At 41.1% G+C, this 27515-nt stretch overlaps 1 protein-coding gene and 1 long non-coding RNA gene across 4 annotated transcripts in view; both read left to right on the top strand.

Moving 5' to 3' along the window:
• LOC307068480 overlaps window positions 1–15200 on the top strand; it is a 33720-nt gene extending 18520 nt beyond the window's left edge. Inside the window, exons 2-4 of one of the 3 annotated variants that reach the window (XR_013811445.1) lie at window positions 7209–7328; window positions 10802–10947; window positions 14818–15200. This is a non-coding gene — a long non-coding RNA (uncharacterized lncRNA). Of the gene's footprint in view, window positions 1–7208; window positions 7329–9566; window positions 9681–10801; window positions 10948–14817 lie in introns of those variants that run through there. The other 2 variants (XR_013811446.1, XR_013811444.1) reach the window with 2 other exon arrangements.
• Window positions 1–27515, top strand: part of LOC307067901 (RAD52 motif-containing protein 1-like) — a gene marked incomplete at both ends in the record, with an annotated part of 661371 nt that overhangs the window by 152862 nt on the left and 480994 nt on the right. The window lies entirely within an intron of this gene.

The following is a 27515-nucleotide window of genomic DNA, read 5'->3' as shown; positions in this document are numbered from 1 at the left end:
CTTGTTTTCCATTGTTTGGGTATATATGTAGGAGTAGAGTTGTTGAACCACATGGTAATTATATTTTATATTTTTGAATAAATGCTAAAGTTTTGTACACCTAGACTGCACCATTGTACATCTCCACAAGTGACTTTTAAGGGTTCCAATGTCTCTACATTGTTGCCAACATTTGTTACTTTTATTTATTTATTTTAAAATTTATTTTTATTGTTATTTTTATTATTTTTATTGTTATTTTTATTTATTCTAGTGTGTGTGAAGGGGCATCACATTGTGGCTTTTATTTGCATTTTCATCATGACTACTGATGTTTGACATCTTTTCATGTCCTTGTTGACCATTTGTATGTCTTGCCTGGAGAACAGTCCATGCAAGTCATTTGTCCCTTTCAAAAATTGTATTGTTTGTCTTTTTTGTTGATGAGTTGTAAAAGTCCTGGGTCTATTCTAGATAAAGAGTCTTATCAGATATATAATGTGCCAATATAATATTTCTTTCCATTCTGTGGGCTGTCTTTTTACTTTCTGGATAGCCTCTTTTGATGCACAAAGGTTTGTAATTTTGAGGAAATCTAATTTACTTTTTTCTTTCATTTCTTATGCTTTACTGTCAAATCTAAGAAACCATTGCTAAATTCGTGGTCAGGAAGATTTAATTCCTTGGTTTATTTGAGAGTTCATAGAGTCCTTTCTCGGTACCCACTAGACCAGGCTTTAGGCCTGGGGTTGAGTCAGTGTGAGGGTTCAGGGGTCACGGTTTAGGGTTATGGGTCATTGTTGGAGAGTCATTGTAGAGGGTTGTGGTTAAAGGTCATGGTCAGGGATTAGAGTTTGGGGGTCAGGGGCGAGGGTCTAGGGGTCTGGGGCTAGGGTTGTTAGGGGGTTACGGTTAGAGGTTAGGGTTCATAGGGTTAAGGTTAGAGTTAGGTTTAAGCATAATTGGCCCTCACTGCCCTCCCCTATTCTTCTCTCTGAAGCCTCCAGAATGGATAGGACTTGCCCAGGGTCAAACAGGAGTCAGGGAGCTGAGGTCAATAACTGTTTTTCTGGCCTCCCTTTCCCCAGTCCTGGGCTCTGAGAGAAGAATGAAATGTCTGTTCTTGTCTCGGACTGTTTCTTATCCACCTCAACCTCTGTCAAGGATTAGGGAGGGTGTCAGAAGTCATGCATGGTTTCCTTCTGCCCTCCCACCTGGGAAGGGTGATGCTGGCCCTACTCTGCCTGGGCAGCCCCAGGTTCCAGCACAGCCCAGACAGGAGGGCACTCAGTGGACATGTGTGGATTTATACAGGACTGGGTGCAGTGACCTGCCAGCTCCCAGATGCTGCCTTCTTAAGGGCTGGTGGGGCCTTCCTGGAACTGGAGGCATCCTTTGTGCAATCTGAGTGGGCATGAATAGATGATCAAGTCTCAGGTAGGACAGCCCTTGACCTCTCACTATCCAGGCAGGCATCTGTGGTCCTCTAGCTCAGTCCAGCCTGGGCATTGTCAGGCCCTCATGTATAGTTACTGAGCTGACCATGCTGCCGGGCAATTGAACAGCTACCTGGGCAGTGTAGACATTCCTTTGAGAAGTTTCAACTACCAACATCCCTGTGGTTGAGAAAAAGGCCTCCCCCTCACAGCCTTGTAGCTTGCCAAGAGAGGTAATAATCCTCTAAACATTGGAGTGTGTCCCTGACACAACAACCATACAGCAGACCATGGCCCTGCAATCCTTTGCCCTTTCAGTCGTTAGAAACTTTTGACCTTCATATTCATTAAGAATCAAAGATATGGGAGCAACTGGACCTCCCAATGGGAGATTCACACTGAGACTGCATTGTCTTGGAGAGCCATATGCATCCATGTGACCTCTGGAAAGCCTGCCAATTATGGGTTCCATGGCATGGAATAATTCTTGAACCTCCTGTTACTTCATTGCACAAGAGTTCCCTTACCACCCTAGCATTTGGTTTCTTCCCTTAGTAAAGGAGACAGAAGAAACTGGAAAAGGAGCAGTATTGTTTTTCAGGGATGGGTGATTAATATGACCAGGGAGATGGCATAGCTCCAGGGCTCCCACCTCTCAGGGGCAAGAATGAGGTCTGTGTGTCTTCTGAGGGCACATGGGCTGTTCTGGGCCAACCTCTGAGATGTGAGGACCTGGTGCCCAAGGCAGGAGACTTGAGTTTACCACCACCAATAATCCTGACTTTTCAGCAAGTGAAAGAACTACTTGCAGTCTTGGGAGGACAGTAAAAGCACTAGATAAGTAGCTGCAGCCCCTGACCCTAAGTGAACCCCTTTCTTCCTTTTGTGTCAGATTCTATGCTGTACAGTGAGCTGTCATTGACCTAGAATCTGTTGCTTTCTCCCAGCCAGCATCTGTTCCCGTGCCCAAGTGCCTCAGTTTTCCTTTGGGAATTGCATCTCACCTGCTTCCAGTCCAAACAGTTCCAGAAGGATGACCCCATGTTCCACCCAGCTCGAAGATGGGTTTACAGCCCACATCTAGCCAGTCCCATTTTCCATCTTCTGGTGATGGGGGAAGTATGAGACTGTAACCCAAGCCAGACCAAAGGCATTTAAAACCATGACTTTCTTGGAATCCAGGAAAAGGAGAAACCCTTTCTCGGAAAATGGATGGTGAGTGGTTGTCAGCCTAGCATAGCTGTTGGCCCAAGGGCAGTGAGAGAGCCTGTGCCTGTGAATGGGGTCCCCCAAAGGCACTGAGCAGGACAGAGGTTTGGAGAGAAGCAAGATCACACGGAGAGAGTGTGAGCCACTGGACCTGCCAGGTCCAAACCCATTCTTCAACTTGCCACTTGCAAGTATTAATGTATTTCTACCCTTACAATAAATACTAATTTATTTTACTTCAGTAAGTGTGTCCAGTCGCTGGGAATAAAAAAAAGTCCTAATTGACACATCTGAATCAATACTCCCTGATCCATCCTCAGGTGTTCACACTGGGTAGGCGCGGCTGGGGGAGATGAAGACACTGGGTGAGGTCATATACTAGGGGAACTGCCAAACAGCTCTGTCCCTGCTCCTTCCCTGTCCTGGGAGAGGGAAACCCTGGAACAGTGATAGGATAACCAGTATGGGGAAGAGGTTCCTCAGTGATTAATTGCTCTTTTTGTGTTTTCCTTAATTTAGGGTTCATTTTGGTAACGTGTTTCTACAAAGAAATCACCCGTTTCCTCTAGATTTCCTGTTGCAGTAGTTTTCTCTTATTTAACTTTTAATTTTTCCTGTCTGATTTTCTACAGAATCATCACAAATAATGAAGAAATATTGATACTTTATTATTAACTGAAGTCCCTATTCACGTTCCCTTTGTTATACCTTTCCTTGTTCCAGGATCTCAGAGGACGTGGGGTCATCATGTCTGTTTAGTCTCTTCTGGGCTTTGACAGTTGCTCAGACTCTCCTTGTTTCCATGACCTTGACAGTGTGGAGGAGGACTTGTCAGGGATTTTATAGACTGCCGGGCACTGGGATTTGCTTGGTGGTTTTGTCATGGTTAGACTTGGCTTTGAAAAAGCAGATCACAGAGGTGAAGTGCTTCCTCTTCACTATATATCAAGAGGACAGGATCTTAAGGGAACTTCTCACTTATATTCTTAATTTTGGTCACCTAGCTGAAGTAGTGTTTGTCAAGTTTTCCCACAGTGAGGTTAATTTTTTTCCATGTCCATCCTGTGTGTCTTATGTAGGAGGAATTCATAATGCAGAACCCACACTTGAGGAGAGAGGGGTTAGCTTCACATCCTTGATGGACAGCTGAGTGTCTATATGAATTGTTTAGAAACTTTCTGCGTAGGAGATTTCTATTTAACACCATTCATCAAAAACTATGTAATTTATTTTTACCAGTTTGGACACATGAAACTTTAACTTTTAACTTTTGTTTATAATCCAGCACTACATTATTAGACTGCTTAGTTCATTCTTGCTTTGGCTGTTGAGAGCTTTTTTCCATTTGCTCCTGTTTTCATTTTACATAATTTTTCTTTTGTGGTTTTTTTTAAATTTTTGGTACTTCTTTACTTTCTGATATTTTAAGATTATCCTGCTTCATATATTTACTGTCTCAGTCCTAGCATCAGCCCTTTCTTCTGAGAGCCCTTGTTCCTTTTATTAGAGACTGGTATTAAAAACTTACATGTGGGAGCTAAATATGCTCAGCTGACAGTGCATGGAAATATGTGCATGTATCCCAGCCTATGCATATACACATAGTTCCACATGGAAATCTTTATAATTAGGTGTATCTCTGTTAGGCTAAAGATAGTTTATACTGATATTTCCAACCTGATCTGTTATGACATGGATATTGTAACCTTCTCTCTTTGTCTGTGACTTCCCACTCCAGTGGTCAGAAACCTGGTTTCCACCATTTGTCGTTTATTAAATTCACTGCTTGTTCCATTCGATTACTGATATAGTAGTTTCAGTACTGTTAGCTGCTACCCCTCATGGGAAAGAACTTAGAGTCCACTGTGTATGTACGGTATATTTTGCCTTTGGCCTACAGAGTCCGCTCATTTCCAAAGTTAACTTAGGTCAGCCCATTTTGTCCCACCACCAACAGTGAGTTTTTTCATACATTTGTAAATCAGTTAGATTCTTTGTTACATTCTGTATGCCAGTCTTTGACACTCCCATATCCTAAGTAGCTAAATTTGAATAGATTGTAATTTACTTGTTGGGTTGTAAAAATCTGTGGGTGTAGACAAATACATAGTGACAGCTATTCACCACTAAAGTATTATACGGACTGTTTCAACCACATATTCCATAAACTGTTTGCCATGTCAGTGTTGCCTTTTCTAGAATGTCATATAAATGAGGTCATACAGTGTGTAGCACTTAAGACTGGATTCTTTCACTTAGCAATGTAAGTGTTAGATGCATCTATTTTTTTTTTTTTTTTTTTGCCTGGGTTGATGGTCCATTCCTTTATATCGCTGAATACTATTGCATTGCATGTATATGAGAGAAAAAATAATTTTCCCTCTACTCTTCTGTGTTCTTCATTGAGATCTCCCTTATAATGAAAAGGAGACGAACTGGAGAAAACAATCAGAAGTTTAATATATACCATCCATACCTCCTGTATACTTGAAAGATACCCAGGAAAACTGAGTCACTCCCTGAAATGGCCCAAGCCATTACCTTAAATGCTTCTGCTGAGAACAAAAATAGATGTTAGGGAATGGAGGAAGCCATTTAAGGGAGGTTATTAGGCAAAGCACAGTAAACAAGGGTATGGTTGTTACACAGATTTATATCCAGGCCTGTTTCATTGACAAGCTTTTTTTCTTAACATTTATTTATTTAGCTGCGCTGGGTCTTAGTTGAGGCCTGTGGAATCTTTAGTTGCGGCATGTGGGCTCTTATTTGCAGCATGCGGGATCTAGTTCCCTGACCAGGGGTTGAACCCTGGCCCCCTGCATTGGGAGCATGGAGTCTTAACCACTGGACCAGCAGGGAAGTCCCAACAAGGTTTTCTTGATATTTAGTCATCATTCAATTCCTGGTCCAGAGAGGGACATACCCTTACAAATGGAGATATCCTTAATAATTGTAAATTTACCTCATAAAAGGGCATTTTCTGCTTGATTTTGAAAGATTCTCCTGGGTCTGTTTCTTAAATTAATCAGTCCAAAATAATCCTTTTGTCAAATGGGCATATTTTGGGGTGGTGTATTCTGCTCCCCTTGACATGTATGTGCCCTAATTTGCTTATGAATTCATCTACAGAAGGACATCCTGATATCTTTAAGTTTTTAGCCATTATGAATAGAGCTGCTGTGCATTACTTGATGCTAGTTTTGGTTTGAACACAGTTTTTCAAAGCAATTGTCTAAATACAAGAGGTACACTTCTTGGATCCTAGGGTGAGACTGTTTAGATTTGGAAAAAACTGCCAAACTGTCTTCCGAAGTTGGTTGTACATGCATTCCACCAGCATTTTGAGTATATTCTTGTATGCTTATTTACTGCCTGTTTATCTTCTTGGGCCAGGTGTGTGTTTCAATCTTTCCCAAATTTTAATGGTGTTGTTGGCATAATTTGAGTACAGATCCTTTATCAGATACGTGCTTTGGAAATAGTTTCTTGCAGTTTGTGGTTTGTCTTTCGGTTTTCTGAATAAGGTCACCAGATCCAAGGTCATGTAGATTTTCTTTTTGTTTCCTAGGATTTTTATAGTTTGGTAATTTAAATTTCTCTGTGGGCAATTTTGAGTGAATTTTGGTTTAAGTTGTGAAGTTTGTGTCTACATTCATTTCATTACATATGGTTTCTGATTAATTGTTCCTTAACCATGTTTTGAGAAGATACAGTGAGATACTTGGCTCCATTTCAGTTTGGATTTCCAAACTTAGTATGTACAGCAGAGCTGCCTTCCGGATGAGGCCTCTGGGTTTGTGAGTGCGGCGCTCCCGGCACTTCTCTGACGTCCCACAGGGGGCGCCGAACCCACCTGTCTGACCCTGGGGGCACAGGTGCACCCTGCCCACAGACTTTGCTCTGTGACAAGCAGACAGGAGCTTTGTCTCCTGTCAGGGCTTAGGTTTCTGGACCATGAGGCATTGTCCACACTAACAGGAGCTGGGTTTTCTCAGGAACCACTGGTGAGGAGACTCCACAAGAGGAAAAAATGAGCAAGTGTGGAGAATCTTCCTGTGCAGCTGACTGCTGGCTGGGTGGGGTGCATCTTCAGGGGACTCAGGAGAGAAAGGGTTTAATGTGGAATATTGTGCACTTTAGTTAGTTTTATGTGCAGTGTAGATGGTGACCAGTGTCGTTCTTTGGGGTCTGGTGTCTAGTTTTCCTGGCACTGTTTGTTGATGGCTTTGGGTAGAATAAACATTTTTAATAATAGTAATTTTTCTGATGCATGAGCATGGAATATTGTTTTCTATTGTGTCTTCAATTTCTTTATCAGTGCTTTATAGTTTTCTGAGTACAGGTCTTTCGTGTCCTTGGTTAAATTTATTCCTAAATAGTTTGTTCTTTTTGATGGAATTGTAAATGGGATTGTTTTCTCGATTTTTCTTGCTGGTGGTTCATTATTAGTGTGCAGAAATAAAGCTGATTTGTATATATTGATTCCATATTTTGCAACTTTACTGAATTTATTTTTTAACATATTTTTTGAAGTAATGTGAAAAATTGTAATACTAAAATCTCACCGTTTCTACTGCACCCCAGGTCATCCACAGGACCCAAGACATGGTAGCTACTAATATACTCTTCCCATGGTGCCTGTTAATACCATGCGGACTCCTACAAGGGAAATAAGTATCACAACTTTGGTTGAACTTGGTCTGGGTAAGTCTTGGCCTCTATAACTAAGTTTGATGGCTGTCTTATCTGATTTTCTGGCATGGTACTGACATGGTTGTTTAGAAAAGTAATTTACTTTCCAGCAACTAAAAATGTACAGAAAAGTTTCAGTAATGGCAAAAAGTACTCACATTTGCCACTTCACACAAAATGCTCAGTGTGTTTTACCCAAGGAACCAACACATAATCCCTAAATGAGGAAATCATGATGTCCACATTATAATTTAATACACAGGCCCACTTCAACTTTCATCTGCTCTCCCAACTGTATGAAAATGTCTTTTTCCATCCCGATCCAGTTTTCTTTTTCTGGAACCATTACTGAGTTTTCCCCTCATTTGGACAACCTTGATGGATTTGAAGCAGACAAGATGAGTAGGGGATCTGGGTGGCCTTTTGTTTTGTTTTTTTTCCCCCCCTTGCAGTACGCGGGCCTCTCACTGTTGTGGCCTCTCCCATTGCGGAGCACAGGCTCTGGACGTGCAGGCTCAGTGGCCATGGCTCACGGGCCCAACTGCTCCGTGGCATGTGGGATCCTCCTGGACTGGGGCACGAACCCGTGTCCCCTGCATCGGCAGGCGGACTCTCAACCACTGCGGCACCAGGGAAGCCCTGGGTGGCCTTTTCTGTATGGCTTTTTTCACTAAGGATGTTTTTAACGTTCGTTTTTGTAACAAATGTCAGCACTACACTTTTTTTTTCATTGTCATTACAAATACAAAACATGACTTTAGCATTTAATTCATTTTACGTATCCAGTTTTGTGGTATTAACTACCTTCATGTAGTTGCACAAACACGTTAACTAACACGTGTACATCCTGTTTGCATGGGAGATACCCAGGAAATTGAGTAACACCTTGGAATGGCCCAAGACATCACCTTAAATACCGTCTTCATCTAAAATGTAAAAAAAAAGGAAGGGTATAGTTGTTTCTGTCTACATTCATTTGATTGCATATGGTTTCCAATTGATTGTTGTAGAACTAGTTTTAGAGAAGTCATGGGATAGTTGGCTTCATTTCAGTTTGAATTTCCAAATTTAGTGGATTCTGCAGGCTTGATACAAGGTTTACAAACTTGATATTGGATCAGGACGTCCCATGGTGTAACTGGTATTAATGGTTTGTTCAACAATTAAAGTTCTGTGTGATATGAGTTCAGCCTGGAGTAATCCAGGTTAGTTTCTATCTCTTATACATTTGTCCCAGGATGAAAGGACAAAAGAAATAAGGCCTACTTTATAAAAGTGCCTTCAAATTAATTGATGGTATAATCTCAACCTAATTTAAAAAAAAATTATTTTATTGAAGTATAGTTGACTTACAAAGTTGTGTTAATTTCTGCTGTACAACAAAGTGATTCAGATATATATATACACACACACACATACATATATACATACTGTTTTTCATATTCTTTTGCATTATGGTTTATTACAGGGTATTGAATATAGTTCCCTGTGCTGTACAGTAAGACCTTGTTGTTTATCCACCCTATATATAATAGTTTGCTTCTACTAATCCCAAACTCCCAATCCATCCCTCCCCCCTGTCTTCCCCTTGGCAACCACAAGTCTGTTTTCTAAATCTGTGAGTCTGTTTTTGTTTGTATATAGGTTCATTTGGGTCTCATTTTAGATTCCACATATAAGTGATAGCATATGGTATTTGTCGTTCTATGACTTACTTCATTTAGTGTGATAATCTCTAGGTCCATCCATATAGCTGCAAATGGCATTACTTCATTCTGTGTTATGGCTGAGTAATATTCCATTGTATATATGTACCACATCTTCTATAGCCATTCATCTTTTGAGGGACACTCAGCTTGCTTCCATGTCTTGGCTATTGTGAATAGTGCTGCTGTGAACGCTAGGGTGCACGTATCTCTTTGAATTATAGTTTTGTCAGGATATATGCCCAGGAGTGGGATTGCTGGTTCATATGGTAATTCTATTTTTAGTTTTTTGAGGAACCTCCATACTGTTTTCCATAGTGGCTGTATCAATTTACATCGCCACCAACAGTGTAGGAGGGTTTCCTTTTCTCCACACCCCCTTCAGCATTTATTTGTAGACATCCTTTTTTTTTTTTTTTTTTTGCGGTACGCGGACCTCTCACTGTTGTGGCCTCTCCCGTTGCAGAGCACAGGCTCCAGACGCGCAGGCTCAGCAGCCATGGCTCACGGGCTCAGCCGCTCCGCGGCATGTGGGATCCTCCCGGACCAGAGCACGAACCCGCGTCCCCTGCATCGGCAGGCGGACTCTCAACCACTGCGCCACCAGGGAAGCCCTATTTGTAGACATTTTAATGATGGCCATTCTGACCACTATGAGGTGATAACTCACTGTAGTTTTGATTTCCATTCTCTCATAATTAGCGATGTGGAGCATCTTTTCATGTGCCTATTGGCCATCTGTATGTCTTCTTTGGAAAAATGTATATTTAGACCTCCTGCCCACTTTTTAATTTTTTTAGTTTTTGAGTTGTATCAGCTGTTTGTATACTTTAGAAATTACGCCCTTTTTGGTCACATCATTTGCAGGTATTTCCTCCCAAACAGCACAGGTGCTGGAACAACTGGATACCCACATGCAGAAGAATAAAGTTGGACCCTTACCTCCCCCCACCCCGTATACAAAATCAACACAAAATGGACCAACGGCCTAGATGTAAGAACCAAAATTTAAAAACTCATAGAAGAAAACATGAGAATAAATCTTCATGACCTTCGATTTGGTCGTGATTTCTTAGATTTGCTACCAAAAGCACAAGCAACAAAAGACAAAATAGATGAATTGGACTCCCTCAAATTGAAAAACAGTTGTGTATAAAAGGAGCAAGGAATAAGATAATCCACCATCCAAAATGGCACAAGATGTTTGCAAACCATGTATCTGATAAAAGACTGTAGCCCACCAGCCAAGCCCCGTGGTGGTCCAGTGGAGTGTCTGTGTGGCCCCTCCTGTCCTAGATGATAAGGGGATTTCAGGCCCCACAGCACCCAGGGTGTGGACACTGGTTATCCTCAGCACCCTCAAGGAGTGAGTGCTGGATGGTTTTGAGCCCAGCTGCACTCCCATTACTGCCCTCAAAGGCTGAAGGCTTCAACATGCCTCCAGAAGGACACAGAGTATTTGCAAGTCTTTGAGACCCAAGAGGACAGTCTTCACTTTTCTGAAAAGGGCATCTTATTATTTCACAGCATGACCATTTTCAAATGGGCTCTCAGGGGTGCCCTCCCAACTTCTTTATTTCTCTGAGAGTGGCCATGGGGGTTTGGCTGTCCCCAGTCCCCACACCAGGTGACAAGGCCAGTGGGGCCAGACCCTGGTGGTCCTTAGCTTCGTTGGAGATGAACCCAGACTCTCAGCCTGCGATTGAACGTGGATGCCCCTGCTTCTCCCCATCACCGATTCTCAACTTCTCCTCTATCTCTCTTCCTCTTGCTTTTCAGTCTCAGATTTACCTCATGGTCACCACTCACAGTTCCCGCAGAGCCCAGAGATTTCTCCTTGAAGGAAAGGTTCTGGAAAATCAGAGGGATAAATAAAGAATGCAGCTGATTCCCGCCTTGTGCTGACACCCAAGAGGGTGAGGAGAGTGAGTGTTTTCTCATTAGAATTTTAAATCCTCCAAGTAATAGATCATTGGTGGGAGGGACATCTGGTGTCTTGCTGCTCATTCTAACAGTGTCATTCCTGAATTTTAATGTGGTAAATAATTTAAATCATAAATATGCTGAGGGGGAGATCCATTTAAAAAATGTTAGAGGTAACTCCAAGGGATTTACAACAAACAAGGACACAGAACCCTGTGTCCAGACACTGGCTGACAGATTCCTGAGCCGCAGTCCCCTGGAGGGCAGAGTGGCCATGACTCTCCTCCCGCCGGTGAGCCTACACAGGCACATCCCACGTGGGACCACTGCATCGCAGAATCTTAGAATGGCCAATGGCAGGCAGCTGGCTAGAGATGCGGACAAGAGAAAACTGCCCAGCAGCCTGGGACAACCCCAGGGTGAGGCCTTAGTAAGGGCCAGTGTCAGAGCCTCAGAGATAACTTGAAGAGACAGTTCAGGCTGTTAGGGACATCGTCAGAGATGTACTTAGGGACATATTCAGGGCCTTAGTTATCGACAGGATCAGGGCATTATTTAGTGACAGCTTAGACTATAAGGGACAGTGTCAGGGCCTAAGTTAGAGATAACGTGAGAGCCTTAGTTAGACAAAATTCAGGCTGTTACTTAGGGATATATTCTGGGCCTTAGAGCCAGCATCATGGCCATAATTAGAATCAGTGTCAGGGCGTTAGTTAGGGCCAAAACTAGGGTGTTAGTTAGGGAAGGAGTCAGGTCATTAGTTACAGACAGTGTCAGGGTTTTAGGTAGGGACAGCGGCAAGTCCTTAGTTAAGAAGAATGTCACGGCCTTGGTTAGGGACGGCATCAGGGCGTAGTTAGGGAAAGAGTGAGGCCATTAGGTATAGATAGACTCAGGGCCTTAGTTAGAGACAGCATCAAGTCCTTTGATAGGGATATTGTCATGGCCTCAGTTAAAGATAACTTGAGGGTCTTAGAGATAGTGTCAGGGACTTAGTTATGGACATCTTTAGGGCCTCAGTTAGAGGTAACTTGAGGGTCTTGGTAAGAGACATTTTGGGTCATTAGTGCCATGGTCAGGACCTTAGTGCCATGGTCAGGACCTTAGTGCCATCTTCAGTACATCAGTTATGGGCCGCATCAGGGCATTAATGAGGGACAGCTCATGTTATTAGGGGCCGTGTCAGGGACTGTGTCAGGGCCTTAGTTAGGGAAAGAGTGAGGCCATTAGTTAAAGACAGACTCAGGGCCTTAGTTAGAGACAGCCTCAGTCCTTAGTTAAGGAGAGTGTCAGGGCCTCAGTTAAAGATAAGTTGAGGGCCTTTGTTAAGGACAGCCTCAGGGCCTTAAAGGGATGTCCGTAAGAGTATCTTTGGGCTCTTTACCAAACTGAAACCCCCACAAAATAGAAGATTTTAGCATTCTTCATTCCAGAGAAGCTCATCAAGAGACCATCTGAGGCCAGATTAAAGGGAGTTAAGGCCCTGTACACACACTAATCCTTAGGAGCAACTGTGTCCTTAAACCATTGCTGTAAAACTCCTCACCAGATCCTCCTGCATTGGGACACACAGTTTTTGAGGGCATGAGTTTTGTGTGTCCCCCTTTGGCTGGCAAAGCAGTAAAGCTATTCTTTTCTACTTCTTCCAAACCTCTGTCTCTGAGATTTGATTTGCCACTGGTGCACAGAGGTCGAGCTTTCGGCATCAAATTTAGTACCCAATATGGGGCTGACTTGGGGATGGCCCCTGTGGATCCCGTGACTTGATTGGACACTCTATGATTTTCTCCATGCCAGCCTCTTTTGAGAGAGTGTAGGGTTGGAGAATTCCTTTAGAGGCCAGACTGCCTGGGACCCTTGCCTGGAGAGGCCAAGCCCCAGTCATACCCCATCTGCCATCCCAGCAGTTGGAACTCTGGGGCAGGAGAAGATGGCAGAAGAGGGACCACCCTAGCAACTGCCAAGGCCATCTTTGCCTTGAGGATGTTCCTCTCTTCCTCCTTCCTGGACTGCCCCGAATGTCCTACTCCAAGGGATTATTTTGGGAAACCAGAAAAGTAGCATTTGGGATGTTGTGGTACCTCAGCCAGCATGTGGTAACTCCCCTAGCATGCACTCTAAGGTCCTTTTAGCCCTGTACATTTGGGGGAACTTTAGTTCCCATTTGGGTGACTTTTCATTCCAGGAAATTTCATTTGGAAGGTGCACCACTTGGACAGAGGTCACAGGCTAAGTTGAGACTTGGAAGCTGACTTGAGTCTTGTGCTGTTTGCTTTTTGGTTTCTGTTTGACTTTTGGTTCCTTTGGTTTTAGGCTTCCCTTAGTGGTGAGGATTTTGTTTTGTTCTTAGTCCGCGTATGAGTGTTCTATGGTTCAAACATAGGAAGTGCTTCTTCTTCAATTCCATCTGATAGCCAATGGGAAAAATCCTGGCAGACTGGTCAACCTGTAGTTGTAAACCTAAGACTAGGAAAAGAATGAAATTCTATTGTAATTTTGTTCGGCCAACATATGGATACATTCTTGAAAATGAGGAAAGGTGGTCTTTGAATGGTAGCCTAAATGACTGTACTACCCTTCAGCTAGAGTTATTTTGTAACTGGAAGAGAAAGACAAAAGAAGTTCCATATGTTCAAGCATTTATGAAGCTACGTAATAAACAAAGTGAGCAGCTGGGTACCAGGCTGATAGTACAAAGAGAAAAGAAAGTTACTAGAGCTGTTTGTTTCTGGATGCGGAAGAAAATAAGGGGCAAAATAAGATGGATACAGAAGGTGATGAAAATTTGTGAAAAGGAAACACTGAGAAAACAAGTTGTGCATGATCAGGATTTTCTAAAATTGGATTAAATTTAGTTGGGTAAATGGATTTTGTTGGAAGTGGGTTAGGGCAAGACTGGCTTTGGTTTCTCCCTCCAAAGTTTTCTTGGAACACTGCTTTTGATAACAGCTTGTGAGTTCCTTTCCCTGTGTCTGTGATCTGTATTTTTGTTTGAAATCTCCTTGCTTTGGTTAAGTGAATAAGTGTTTGGCCAATTCTAACAGTTCCTTTGATCTCCAGCTAACTTTGAGATGCTTTAGAAGGCCCCTGAGCCATCTCAGAGAAAAATGTTTGATTAGTATGTTAAATTACATGGAATTCCTAAAAATCTAGTATGTCCTGGTAAAATGTTATCGGTCATAATTCTAGTTATTTTTAAATGTTTCATGTAACAGCAATAATTGTTTCTTTTGGGGCTTCCCTGGTGGCGCAGTGTTTGAGAGTCCGCCTGCCGATGCAGGGGACACGGGTTCGTGCCCCGGTCCGGGAAGATCCCACGTGCCACGGAGCGGCTGGGCCCGTGAGCCATGGCCGCTGAGCCTGCGAGTCCGGAGCCTGTGCTCCACAACGGGAGAGGCCACAACAGTGAGAGGCCCACATACTGAAAAAAAAAAAAAAAAAAAAAAAAAAAAATCCTTCACGGGGCCATACTTTTTAAGAGTTTCATCACCAAGTATTAGCAAAATGAAATAATGATGATTGGTATAATAGATTCCAGTTTACCAAAAATGCAGAACTTCTCCCAGAATTCCATGGAAAGAGTTCTGTGCCATCAAGTCAAAGGGGTTTTGTCTCAAAGAGAGACAATAATCACAATCCCATGGCAGTAAGCCTTTTAGACAGCTCATGCAATAGGGTTACCCAAAAGTACTTTGGACCAATGAATTTTAAGAACAAGAAAAATATAAACTGCATTAATAGAGTGTAGGCTTGTGTGTGAAAGGCATAGTATATCTTTAAGTATTTTTTTTTCTTATTACAGAAGAAGTTACTATTTGGGACTTCACTAAGGAAACACATTAATCTCTTTTCTATTTTATTTCCACCTGTAGAGTTTTCAGATTGCTTTCCCCACAGGTCCGTGGGCAGCAAATAAACCCACCCATGCCGAAGCGGCAGCTGAAAGTCCTAAATGGTTTGGTCAGTAACAGCCAGGAGCTGAGAACGCTCTGTGCCAGGAGAGCCTGCGTGGTTGACAAAGCCATTAGTAGCCCTTCCCTGATGCAGAGCGTCATCGTCATGCTTTATCCAATTACTCAGAATATATCAGAAGCAAGGTGCCAGTGCTATTTTACGAAGAATTAGAATCCTAAACTACAAGTTAAAAGGCTATTCTCTGGTTTACTCTCTTCCATGTGGAGGGTTGGCTGAGGCCATGGAAGTGAATGTGGTCTGCTTACCTGGTTTCAAATGTAGCTTCAGACAAAAATAAAGATACTCATTTGTGGAAAACATGAATGTTTATACTTTTCAGTGACTCATCTTTGCCATCCTTCCAAAAGCTCACTACATTTAAGCAATGTTAGCTACATTGTCATAGTTATATAAAAGGTAACTAAGATTAAGAGATCAGCTTCAGGGTTCGTGTGGGGAGGAATGATGCCTATGTATGGATGGTCACATTTTTAAGTGGAAGAATTATGAAGGGGAACTATAACTTTCATGTCTTATCCAAACAGAGGTTTCTGCTGACATCAATAGAACTCTTATTTTACTAGCAATGCAGTTGAGCACATATATTAACACTAAAAGGGTTATATTGTATTTTACTTGATTGAAAGGAAAAAGGGGACAGCACTGCTTTGCACCCATTAACAATGTGATATCAAAATGGAAACATACATCTTTTAGGATGAAATCTAATAAATAATCGAGAACCACTGTGATGCCTGACACTTTACTACCAAATACATCTAGCAGTTTTTATATTGTCTAACAGAAGATAAACATATACCCAAAAAATAGACCTGAATTCACCTAGATTTGAGATATAAATTCATCTTCTCTTTGCTAATTAAAGGGAAAGAACAAGGTATTTCTTACCTGCACATGATTTCGTGTGTGAGCAAGGCTCGGCACATTTCTGGGTTCTTGTCTTGGCCTTCAATATACTATGGCCTGTAAACAAAGGCACGATATGAGCTAAGAATGGAACCAAGTAGCAGAGGACTAACTACCACAATCGAGTTCTTGACCATTCACCACTGCTGCAAGGCCAACTAGCTTTCAGAGCCAAAGGCCTCACTGGGCTGATTGTTTTAAGACAGTTGTTAAGGATCAACCCAAATTGAGTGGAAGGGGATATATGCCTCTCTGTCCCATCAACCACCTTATTATAACACACATCTTTGGATCCTTGTATGAGATGGGCTTCTGTCGTCAAGACAACCACAATTCTCTCTTCAATTCAGAATAAAAATAAATCTAACCAACGGGGAAGGAAAAACCCAGAAGGCTTAGCAGATTGAGATACTAGTGACTTAAAATATAGAAAAGCACATGGATTTTATTTTTAAGTGATTCGTATTTGTTGCCTCATTTTACTACTTCCAACTCCAACATGTAATATTCTAGAGGTAAGTAGCAGAAAACAATTGAGGGTATGGTTATGAGTCCACTCACTGTCTTGCGATGCTTCATCAATGGGGAAATCCTTCCTGCCTACAGGTTGAAAACATGTGCTCTCTGGGGTGTATAACCACGCAAACAGTAATACTGGCCCGCATATGCTGGGGGAAGGGCAGGGTTGGGCGGGGAGTTAAGCCATAGTTATCTCCCTCAACTAAGAAGAATTACATCTGACTCTCAAACTTTGGAGTCCCAAACCACCTCACCAGCCAAGATGTTTTTAGTAATATGTGTACAAACATGTTACATAAGGTCACTGGAAGTTTCCTTGAGACCTCTGCTTACTGGAAGATCTACATGTTAATACCTGGGCCAGAGAAAAGCTCACAGCTATGGGTAGAGCAGTGCTCTGCATGGGGATACATTTTAACTAAACAATGTAGCACTGCATAATACTAATATAACACAGCTTCAAATTGTTAATAAAATTACTTTCACACATTCAGATAACTCTCAATTTCTTGGTGACGAAACTACTTAAATTAACCAGAGACTATCCTTTTTTTAGGACACACAAAAACTGCAGGAACTAACTTATAGTTGTCCGGAATGTGCTTGTTTATGAACCTGAGACTTTTAGAACTGTAAATGATGGAGGACAGCTTATGACACTATGTGTGCAGACCCTCAGAGCAGGCTCTTGCTTTGTTACCTAACTCCATTACAAAACAAAAATTGCAACAAATTAAAAAATGAGAAAAAGTACCTGTATAAGGAGAAAATATTTCTCTACCACTGGCCCATCAAAAGTATTTTTTATGGTTAGCCTGTTATAACCCTATATTTTTTAATGTTTCATTTTGCCATAATTTTAGATGTATAGAAAAGTTGTAAGGATATATAAAGAATTCCAAGATACTCTTTACCCAGATGCCTCAAGTGTTTACATTTTAGTAAATTTGCTTTATTCTTCTTTCTTTCTCTATTTTCTTTTCCTGAGCCATTTATTAGTTAACTGCAGACATGCCCTAAATACTTCAGAATGTATTTCCTTCAAACAAGGAATTCTCTTACATAACCATAGCGCAATTATCTGAATCAGAAAATTAACATTGATACAATACAATAATCAACACCTGAGATTCCCCAAATACCCAATAATGTCCTTTATAGCAAACAACAACAAAACCAATACCAATCACAGCATTCAGTTGTCATATCTCCTTAAAAAAGGAATATTCCTGAGTCTTTGTATTTCATGATATTGACATTTTTGAAGAATACAGGCCATTTTGTAGAACATCCTCATTTTGGATTTGTCTAATGTTTCCTCAGGCTTAGACTAAAGTTATGTAATTCAGGGCCAGAATACCACAGACATGATGCTGAGTTCTTCTCCCTGTATGACATCACACTGTCAACTCGTTCCACTAATGCCAGTAAACTCTGACCATTTGGTTAAGGGGGTACCTGCCACCCATCAGAGAGCACAGCCAGCTTTGTGTACTGTAAAGTTACTACTTGAAGTAATTCATAACTATCTTCTGGGGAAATCATCTAGATTATGTTCACATCGTATTATGACTTAAATTTTCACCCATTAGTTTTAGCATGCACTGATGATGCATTCCTGCAATCTTAAAAGACCTTTTAAATACCCAAGAAGTTGCTTTACTCAAGAAAATGCATTAAGTAAATTGAAAATGTTTTAAAAACCAAAACTTACATCTGCCTGCTTTATTTACTGCAATCACTGCTTTAAAAAATCAAAGAAACACTGTAAATAACTGATTAGATCTCATACATGGTGCTAAAAAATTCTGTCATGCATTTCTGCAAAATCCTAATATCACTACATGTTTTGTATGTTCTCTTAATACCCCTGAAAACCTCTGGTTCAACTTTAGTTTTCTGTCATGCTAAACTAATACAAGTAACTTGGTAAATGAAATTCACAGGTATTAATGGGGTTTTCCTTCCTGTTTTAAAAAAAATGGTTTTGGGAGGAGAAAAGAGTATCAATTACATCAGACCTTCTCATTTTGAGTCTTTCTAGATAATACCAATATTATTTTTTGCTGAGGCTGCTGGTTCCACTGAAATCAGTGGGCCCGTGATGATACTCAATTAAAGATATGCTGCAGGGGGCTTCCCTGGTGGCTCATTGGTTGAGAGTCCGCCTGACAATGCAGGGGACACGGGTTCGTGCCCCGGTCCAGGAAGATCCCACATGCCGTGGAGCAGCTAGGCCCGTGAGTCATGGCTGCTGAGCCTGCTCAACTGGAGCCTGTGCTCCGCAACGGAGAGGCCACAACAGTGAGAGGCCCGCGTATCCCCCCCCCCAAAAAAAACATATGCTGTAGTGAAAATATGTTGACGATCCCCCCAAAGAGTAGATGATCCATGGTCTCCCAGGTATTCCAAGTTTTTGTCTTTGGTGACTGAACATCATTCGTTGAAGGCCCAGGGCCTCCGTAATACATCTCTACCAAATGTCAACCTGCCACTTCGCTTCTGGCAGCAGAGTCAAAATGGAGAATCTTTCTGTACATCAAGCATAGAAAAATGAAAGCATGAGTTTGGATTTGCTCAGAAATAGTTAAACTCTGGGGACGGAAGGAAACATGAAGTTTCTTCTGTTCCTTTTCTTGGGGCCTCAGCAGAACAATACTTTTCAGCACATAAACACAAAGAAGTGCTTGCTGCTTCTGTGACTTCTGAGATAAAAACAAGTGAAACAGAGAGTCTTTCCTCTCTCCTAAGGAGTAGAACTAAAATCCTGGAAACAGAGTAATAATCTAGAACCTCAGTGTAATAGAGTTAGCTATACAGTGAAACTCCGTCCAAGGCAGCTCCACCTCCAACCTCGCCTAAGGAGTTTTTGTTACAGAAAAAGCTTGTTAAAACACACAGACACACACACACACACCACACACACATACCACACTATCATATAAAAGTATGGTCCAAGAAATCGACATTCTGATGAGATCCAACATGGGACAACAGGATAAATCTATTTTGATGAATGTCTCCAATGTAGAGTGTCAACAATAAAACAGACTTTTAAAAAATGTCAACAAGTTCTCCCTCCAGCTTTCACACACATCAAATCTCTACCGTGTACATTTAGTACACACGTCGAGACTGGTTCACAGTTCAGCAAATGCAGACTCCGAGCCTAAAAGGAAAGGGGTCCTCTAACACCAGCTTAGGGAGAAGTTTCTGCTTGTTTTCCCAATTTAATATATGCCTCTGTGGGGTGTGAATGAAGTTCGTTGAGGCCGGATCAGTAGGGAGATCACAGAAGCATATAAACAGCATTGACTACTTTAAGTGAAACGATTTTAACAGACAGCTGGTTTAGGACCTAGACAATGGAACACCAAGAAGAAGGCTTATCTTCATCCTCCATAGTAAGTCATACTTCTGCTCACTGGGAGGAAGGTAAGTCTGCCGTGAGAGTGACAAAAACAACAGTGGTTTAAAGAAATCAGCGTGTTCATCAGGAAGGAGTAAGGATGGGAGGCCTGTTACAGAGATGGGCAGGAGGGGGAGAGGAAGCATATCAAATGTATTATTTAAATAAATGAATTGATGGTGAAGCAAGTTGAGGTTTTAACCTAAGAAACGACAACAACAACAACAAAATACAATATCAAATAGAAAACGACATTTACATTAATCCTGCCAATGCAAATAAATCCCTTAAGGTGGCAGGAATGCTTGTACAGGAAAAAAAGTAAAAAAATACACAGCACGAACTTCATCTCAACTTTAAAAACAGTGAAATTGATAAACAAGTTGTCAAAACTTGACATATTTGGAGCAGATTTATTCTGATATACTAGCCTCAATGTTCTCCTCTAATGAGCATAATGAAAATGTCACAATTATTTTTAATACTCTGTTGACTTTCTGATTGAGGGGTTTTTCAAGAATAATTTTTTATAATTAACAAAAATGAAGGAAAAAATAGGAATTGTTAAACTTTCACATTCTTACACAATAGTGCCAGAAGGTTTGCTGTGAGAGGATGAAATGCCATCAGTTTCAAATGCCCAATTACACACTAACCTATACCATCTTTGAAAAGAAATCAATCTTTGAAAAGAAATCAATCAATAGAAAAAATCTGCCTCTGTTGCCAGTGTTTTAGAAGGCATCTTGTGAAATGTGGTTCATCTCCACCTTTCGAAAATATCACTGGGTCTTAAAAGTTAATTGAAACTTACTATGGATAAAGACCACATAGTAAAACAAAAAATACATGGTGAACTTACACAGGGATCACACTTCAATGGCACGCCGAAAGAAATACAGAGAATTGAGCACAGTTTTCTTTGTTTACTTTTCAAATAATTTTAACTCTTTGTGCTCCATGCAAAAATAAAGTGGACAAAGAGAATACTTTTGACTTTGGTTCATTAAAATCTGAAAGGTTTTTAGGAACAAAGTGTTTTCATTAGGAGTCTTCCTTGGTTTACAAACCAACAATCGGAGACTTGTCATCATTAATTTAGAAAGACAGAAAGAATGAAAGGAAAGAAAGGAAGAAAGGGAGGGAAGAAGGAAGGAAAGGAGGAAGGAAGACAGGTAGATATGTAACCTATAACTAACAAAAACTCCTAATTTTCCATTTAAATCAAAACAGTAACCTTGAAAATACATCACTCTTTTTTCCAAATACAGTATAAAACGCCAAACCTAATTTGTCACCTTAAAGAATACATTCATGAATGTACAAAGTATCTCCTTCAACCAGAAGTAAAGTGTCCTCTAAATACAGACTGTCAACACGACTTTGGCAGCAAGTCACCAAGAATCAAAACTAATAAAAAAATATGAACACCTACATTATCAACATGCTGTAATATTAATCATTACTTTCAACCACCAAGTTCCACTGCTTGTCATTAAAAAAAAAAAAAAGTGTTAACTAATGCAGTTCGAGAAATTTCCAATAGGTGAGGGAGCCTTAGTGAAAAATTAACCTGTGCCAAAGAAAACACTACAAATTTGACGTTTCATAAACAACTGTGTGAAACAGCAATCCAAAATTAATAGCGAAATAAAAAATTATTTTGCTTCAATTAGCAGCTTGGCTACTAGTGAACAAATTACAAAGATGTAATTTAAGCTCAGCAGCTAAGCAGGCCTGTTTGCAGAACTGAATTAGGAAAGTTGCATAGGAATATCATATTCAGTATGCTGTTCAGTTACATCACAGCCCTGAATAACAAGAGAATGTGTACCAAAAGCAGTTAGCTTCAGAATGCATCTTTTGTGTCTCAAATAAAATCTCTCATATTATTCAAACACCAAGATAAAAACTGAATCATTCTAACAATATCATACAATATTTCTTTCTAGCAGTAATAAAAGATATTTCACTCATATGATAACTACATTTACACCAAATTAGTAGATACAACTGGCTTTGTCAACTCAATGGGGTAATAATAGTAATAATAAAAGCAGCTAATTTATTAAGCACTTAATGTATGCTAGTCACTGTTCTAAGCATTTTCCATGTATGAATTCATTTAATTTTCACAACTGAGCTTCCAGGTATGTGCTGCCATTACTTCAATTAGTTTCCAAATGCTTACATAGTTTAATAACTAAGACCAAATCATTCTTGCTCAACAACTATATAAACAATTCCCCAACATCCAGACACTCCTTCATTCCTCTCAGCAATATAAGACACAAGAACAGATTATCTGTGTAGTCATACAAATTCGATAAATTCACCACTACTAATATGTTCGTTTTTAATGTTGTTCAAACATTCACATGGAAACAGCTCTAGTGTAAATATCCCCAAACAAATGGCTGTATATTATCCAGGAGGGAGCAGTTGGACCGCCAGACTGGGAAAGTACTAGGCCATCTGGCTCTGGCAATCTCTCCAAAACCATCAGCTTTGTTTTCGCCCCCAGACTCCAAACAACACATTTTCCACTGTGATGAGTTTACATTTATTTTCCCAAACACAGGTCCTGATCATGCATAAAAATTCCAAACTTCTTCATTCTTCTATGTGCAAGGAAATTCAAATCACCTGCTTTTTTTTTTTTTTTTTTTTTTTTTTTGTGGTACGCGGGCCTCTCACTGTTGTGGCCTCTCCCGTTGTGGAGCACAGGCTCCAGATGTGCAGGCTCAGCGGCCATGGTTCACGGGCCCAGCCACTCCGGGATATGTGGGATCTTCCCGGACTGGGGCACGAACCCGTGTCCCCTGCATCGGCAGGCAGACTCACAACCACTGCACCACCAGGGAAGCCCTCACCTGCATTTTTGACATGTTACCAAAGAAGAGAGACAGATGCTAAAATATGGCTTCTAACTATAAACTTGCCGTGTCATTTTTTGTTTGTTTGTTTCCCCAAATATACGAAAGAACCTCTCTGCTGGCCTAGGTGAATTCCTTAGGAACATACTGATACACTAAAAATGTGCTTATCGGGCTTCCCTGGTGGCGCAGTGGTTGAGAGTCCGCCTGCCGATGCAGGGGATGCGGGTTCGTGCCCCGGTCTGTGAAGATCCCACATGCCACGGAGCGGCTGGGGCCGTGAGCCATGGCTGCTGGACCTACGCGTCTGGAGTCTGTGCTCCGCAATGGGAGAGGCCACAACAGTGGGAGGCCCACGTACCGCAAAAAAAAAAAAAAAAAAAAAAAAAGTGCTTATCTACCAATGAAGAACCATGAACAGAAAGGGCTGTTAATCAAATCTATGTAGCTGTGGCAGGATATGATGAAACAATCAATAGGAGAAAATGCACTTGCATCAATAACTTAAAGTACCAGGAACATCAAAACAAATATATAAAGATTAGCTGGAAAGAGAACTATGACAGCAGTTCTGATTATTGTACCTTAGACTTCCCACTGTGCTGGGACTTTTTAGGGGTCCCCTCACAATATCACCTACCTTCAAATCCATACACACAAGGATTATGTGACTTATTATTTTTCCCTTTCCAAAAAAGAGCTGTGGTTTGGGGGCAGGGAACGTTTTGTTTTTGATAGCTTTATGGAATTTGGTACTCTCTCATTGAATTATAAAAATGTCCCTTTCTTCAAAGCAAGATGGTAAGAGGGCAGATAAGTTAAAGTTTTTTTTTAAAAAAAACTATTTAAAGATAACTCACTGAAGCAATCACAGAATGTAATTATATCTCAGATACTACAGGAAAATCTGAACTGAGGCACATTAAAACTCAGACCTCTCCCACTAAGTTCATTTGAGCTTCTGCAGTAGATACTGTTTCCAGATGCAACAGCCATAAACTTCTGGATCCTACAGGCCTTTCTGCATGCTCACTAATGGAATACCAAAAACAGCAATGACAAAAAACAAAAAAAAACCCTATTTTTAGTCCAGCTAAACTTGGTTTTGAAAAACCCCTCCCAAAAGCAAGCTTCTTATTTTCTAGTTGGTGGACAAATATTTTAAATATAATTATATCCTTAGTGTTTTATAAGAAAAGCATAGGGATAAGAGGGCTCAGATCCTTACACATTCACTTCTAATAAAGCTTTCCCTTTCCTGGTAGAGTCCAAAATTAAGAGTCATTACCCCAAATAGTGTAATGAGACACTTTGAAAAGGTGTGAAATACTGTGTCCTACCAATACATCTTGGTTGATTGAGTACATTTCTGTTTGATCTCAATGCTGCTAACTCCACCCAAGATCACAAACATTCTATGAAACTATAAAGTGCACAGCTAGTTTTGAATTTTGCTTGCCAAAGATTCCCTTCAAGTTTTAACCCCAACTTGTGAGTCAAAGATATGACATCACATACATAAAGCTGCATCTCTGACGTGAAAAATGTTATGATAAATAAGCAGCTAAGAGACACTTGAACTATGCTTAGCTATTCCCACTGAAATTTATGATGTTATTAGAACTCATCAATCACTGAAATTATTCCATTCTGCACTCTAAATATCAAAATCCTGAGTCAATCTACCTGGAAGAATTTCACAAGGGGAAAAAAAAGTAACTGTTTAATCAGTCACCTTCTGTCAAGACTTACTTTTGATTGAAGGGGTCACTGCACACTTAAATCAAAAATTTAAGAAATTTAAAAATCAGACTTGGCATTTAATTATCACAGAATAATTTCAAGCTAGATGAGAATCCACTGTTTTACTCATCAAAGCTAAAACGTAATAATTGTGTCACAGCTAAGGAAAGTCATGCTCTTCACGCTGATCTGCTTTTTGAAGACTACTGTATTAGCTGTGTACACAAGAAGCTAACCTACTTCCCAAACTCTTACAGCACAGAATCAAGGAACAAGCAACTGGATAACGGGCAGGGATTGCCTTTCAAAGTAAAAGCTACAGAGAAGGCATTAGACAACTATTATGAGCATTAGACAACTATTATGAAAGCAAACAGGTACGCCTGGAAAAAATCTTTTTTCTTGATATTTTTAGACTAAATTCAGATAATTACTAAGCCTTTTGTTCAGCTCACTCCCCACCAAAATATGTAATTGCCTACATTTATAATTTTAACTTTCAGTGAGATGTCACAGTATGGCAAGTAACTCTCTTATACCTGCTGCTACTACACTGTATCTTATTCTGGCCCCATCTCCACCACGATAGAATTTATGAAACCGTGCAGTCAAAGAATGCCTTAAGCTGTAGTTTTCCTTAAGCTCTATGACCTTGTTAGTAAAATGATATTAGATGTATTGCTTTATAAGAATCAAGATTATTCTTCCTCCTTAGAAGAGTGTGTAAAGTCGGTTCATCTCATAATGGGAAGATCAATTCTTGTGGCACTTTTGGTTTACGGGGTCTAAAATAAAGTTTTGAGAGAAGGTATCACGTCAAACATGTCCTAATTTTGTGTTCCTTACAACTGTCCACTTGCATCAATAACTTAAAGTACCAGGAACATCAAAACAAATATATAAAGATTAGCTGGAAAGAGAACTACAACAGCAGTTCTGATTATCGTACCTTAGACTTCCCATTGTGCTGGAAGTTTTTAGGGGTCCCCTCCTAAATAGGGGTCCCCTTCGTAGAGTTGCCGATAATTTAATATTTAAGTGGCCAATGTTTCACAAGCAGACAAGTCTTACATACTGGTTTGTGGGGACTTTTTATTCTTTAAAAAATAAACTCTAATCAGTACCTAAGGAACATGTATTAGAAGCCATACTTTCCCTCTCCCCCTCCCAGCTTTTCTTTCCTCTGATGGGAATGGCAGGAAAAGGTATCCAGGGTATCAAAGACAATTTTTTAAAGACAAAACTCCACTTAAGACATTTTTGTTTTGATATCATTTGTTTTAAAAATTACTGAAATCAGGCTCTTGCATTTTTTTGCTTGGCAGGAAAAAAATTTAACAAAATACAGAGCGTCCAAATCAAAGGGAATTATCCTATGTAATGATCAAAACCAGTATAGTAATAATAATAAAAAACAATAATAATACCAAAAGTATAAATGTGCGTTGACTCTGAACAATCAACTAAGAAATAAAACAGAGCTTCAAGAAAGTCAAATATTTTAGGCTAATAACTTGAAATAGATCTCAAGAGATATGTATTTATCATTTTAAAAAATACATGTCATACCCTCATGTTTTTCACTTGTTTCAAAATGAAATATGAAGGTAATAATTACAATTAGCTGTTATTAAATTGGTTCCTGCTGAGTAGATTTAAAAACTCCCAACAGGTTATTAATGTGCATTTGGTACAACATATTTAAGCTATGGGTATCTAAAAATAATTTTTAAATATGCATGTATACTCTAATTTGAAACCTTCCAAGCCAGCATCTATGAAAACTACACCCCTTATTTTAAAGGGAATCTTTTAAAACCTCCATCAAGCAAACCAGTCTTAACCCTCTCACTGAATTGGTGGTTAGTACACAATGGGTAACTTTTCTCTTTGTTCTGATTTCTGTCCCCCACCCAATAAAACTGTCTTCTTTTTGTTTTTTGTTTTTTGCGGTACGCGGGCCTCCCACTGCCGTGGCCTCTCCTGCCGCAGAGCACAGGCTGCGGACGCGCAGGCCCAGCGGCCATAGCTCACGGGCCCAGCCGCTCCGCGGCACGTGGGATCCTCCCGGACCGGGGCACGAACCCGCGTCCCCCGCATCGGCAGGCGGACTCCCAACCACTGCGCCACCAGAGAAGCCCAAAACTGTCTTCTTTTTTGTCATGAAATCCTCCAACTACCTAACCAGATATTTAATTCCTAAACTTTTTCTTGAAAAGAAAAAATGTTCATGCGCCTCGTAAAAACGTCAGACCTCTTTTCTGACTCGGCTCATAACTGTGTCTTTTAAACCATATCTCACCTTTAATGTATACCGCTCGGCGCCCGCGTGTTGGAAGCGTAAGAAAATGCCGTCTATGTACCTTTAAGAGCACAAGCTCGCTCACGCTGCCTGGCTTCTTGCCAAACTTGGAGGCAAAAGCAGGGGGATATGTGCAAGATATCTTCTGACAATTGTCGCTCCATCTTCCAGCACTACCACCACCACCATCTCTTCTCTAAAAAATGTGTAGACTGGGTCAAGCACGCTCTCAGACCACCTCACCGTTCCTGGGGAAGCTGCTTTTGCCCCTCACCCGCTTCCTCTACCTCTGGCCCCCGGGGGAGGCCCTGAGGGTTTGGGTTTCACAAGTTCAGCCCGGTCTGCACCAGGGTCTCTGGGCAACTTTGCGCCCCCTGGGGCCCCCCGGCCAGGTCAAAGGAAGTTCAGCCCGTACTCTCCCCGTGCAGCAACCCGTAGTCTCAAATCGCAAGGTCTGAAGTTCCCTTGAGAAGAAGGGGCCGCCCAGCCATCTCCCGCGCGGCGAGTCAACGTGCTTTGGGGCGCTTGCAAGGCTGCGCTAAGAGCGCGGTCCGCCCTGGCATTGAGAGTTCGAGTCCCAGCCCTCCCGCTAAGGAGTAGCCGGCTTCTTTTTTTTTTTTTTTTTTTTTTGCGGTATGCGGGCCTCTCGCTGTTGTGGCCTCTCCCGTTGCGGAGCACAGGCTCCGGACGCGCAGGCTCAGCGGCCATGGCTCACAGGCCCAGCCGCTCCGCAGCATGTGGGATCTTCCCAGACCGGGGCACGAACCCGTGTCCCCTGCATCGGCAGGCAGACTCTCAACCACTGCGCCACCAGGGAAGCCCTAGCCGGCTTCTTGACTC

This window comes from Hyperoodon ampullatus, assembly GCF_949752795.1.
Source record: "Hyperoodon ampullatus genome assembly, chromosome: 19".
NCBI classification, from domain to species: domain Eukaryota; kingdom Metazoa; phylum Chordata; class Mammalia; order Artiodactyla; family Ziphiidae; genus Hyperoodon; species Hyperoodon ampullatus.
This window is presented reverse-complemented; position numbering and strand designations above follow the sequence as displayed.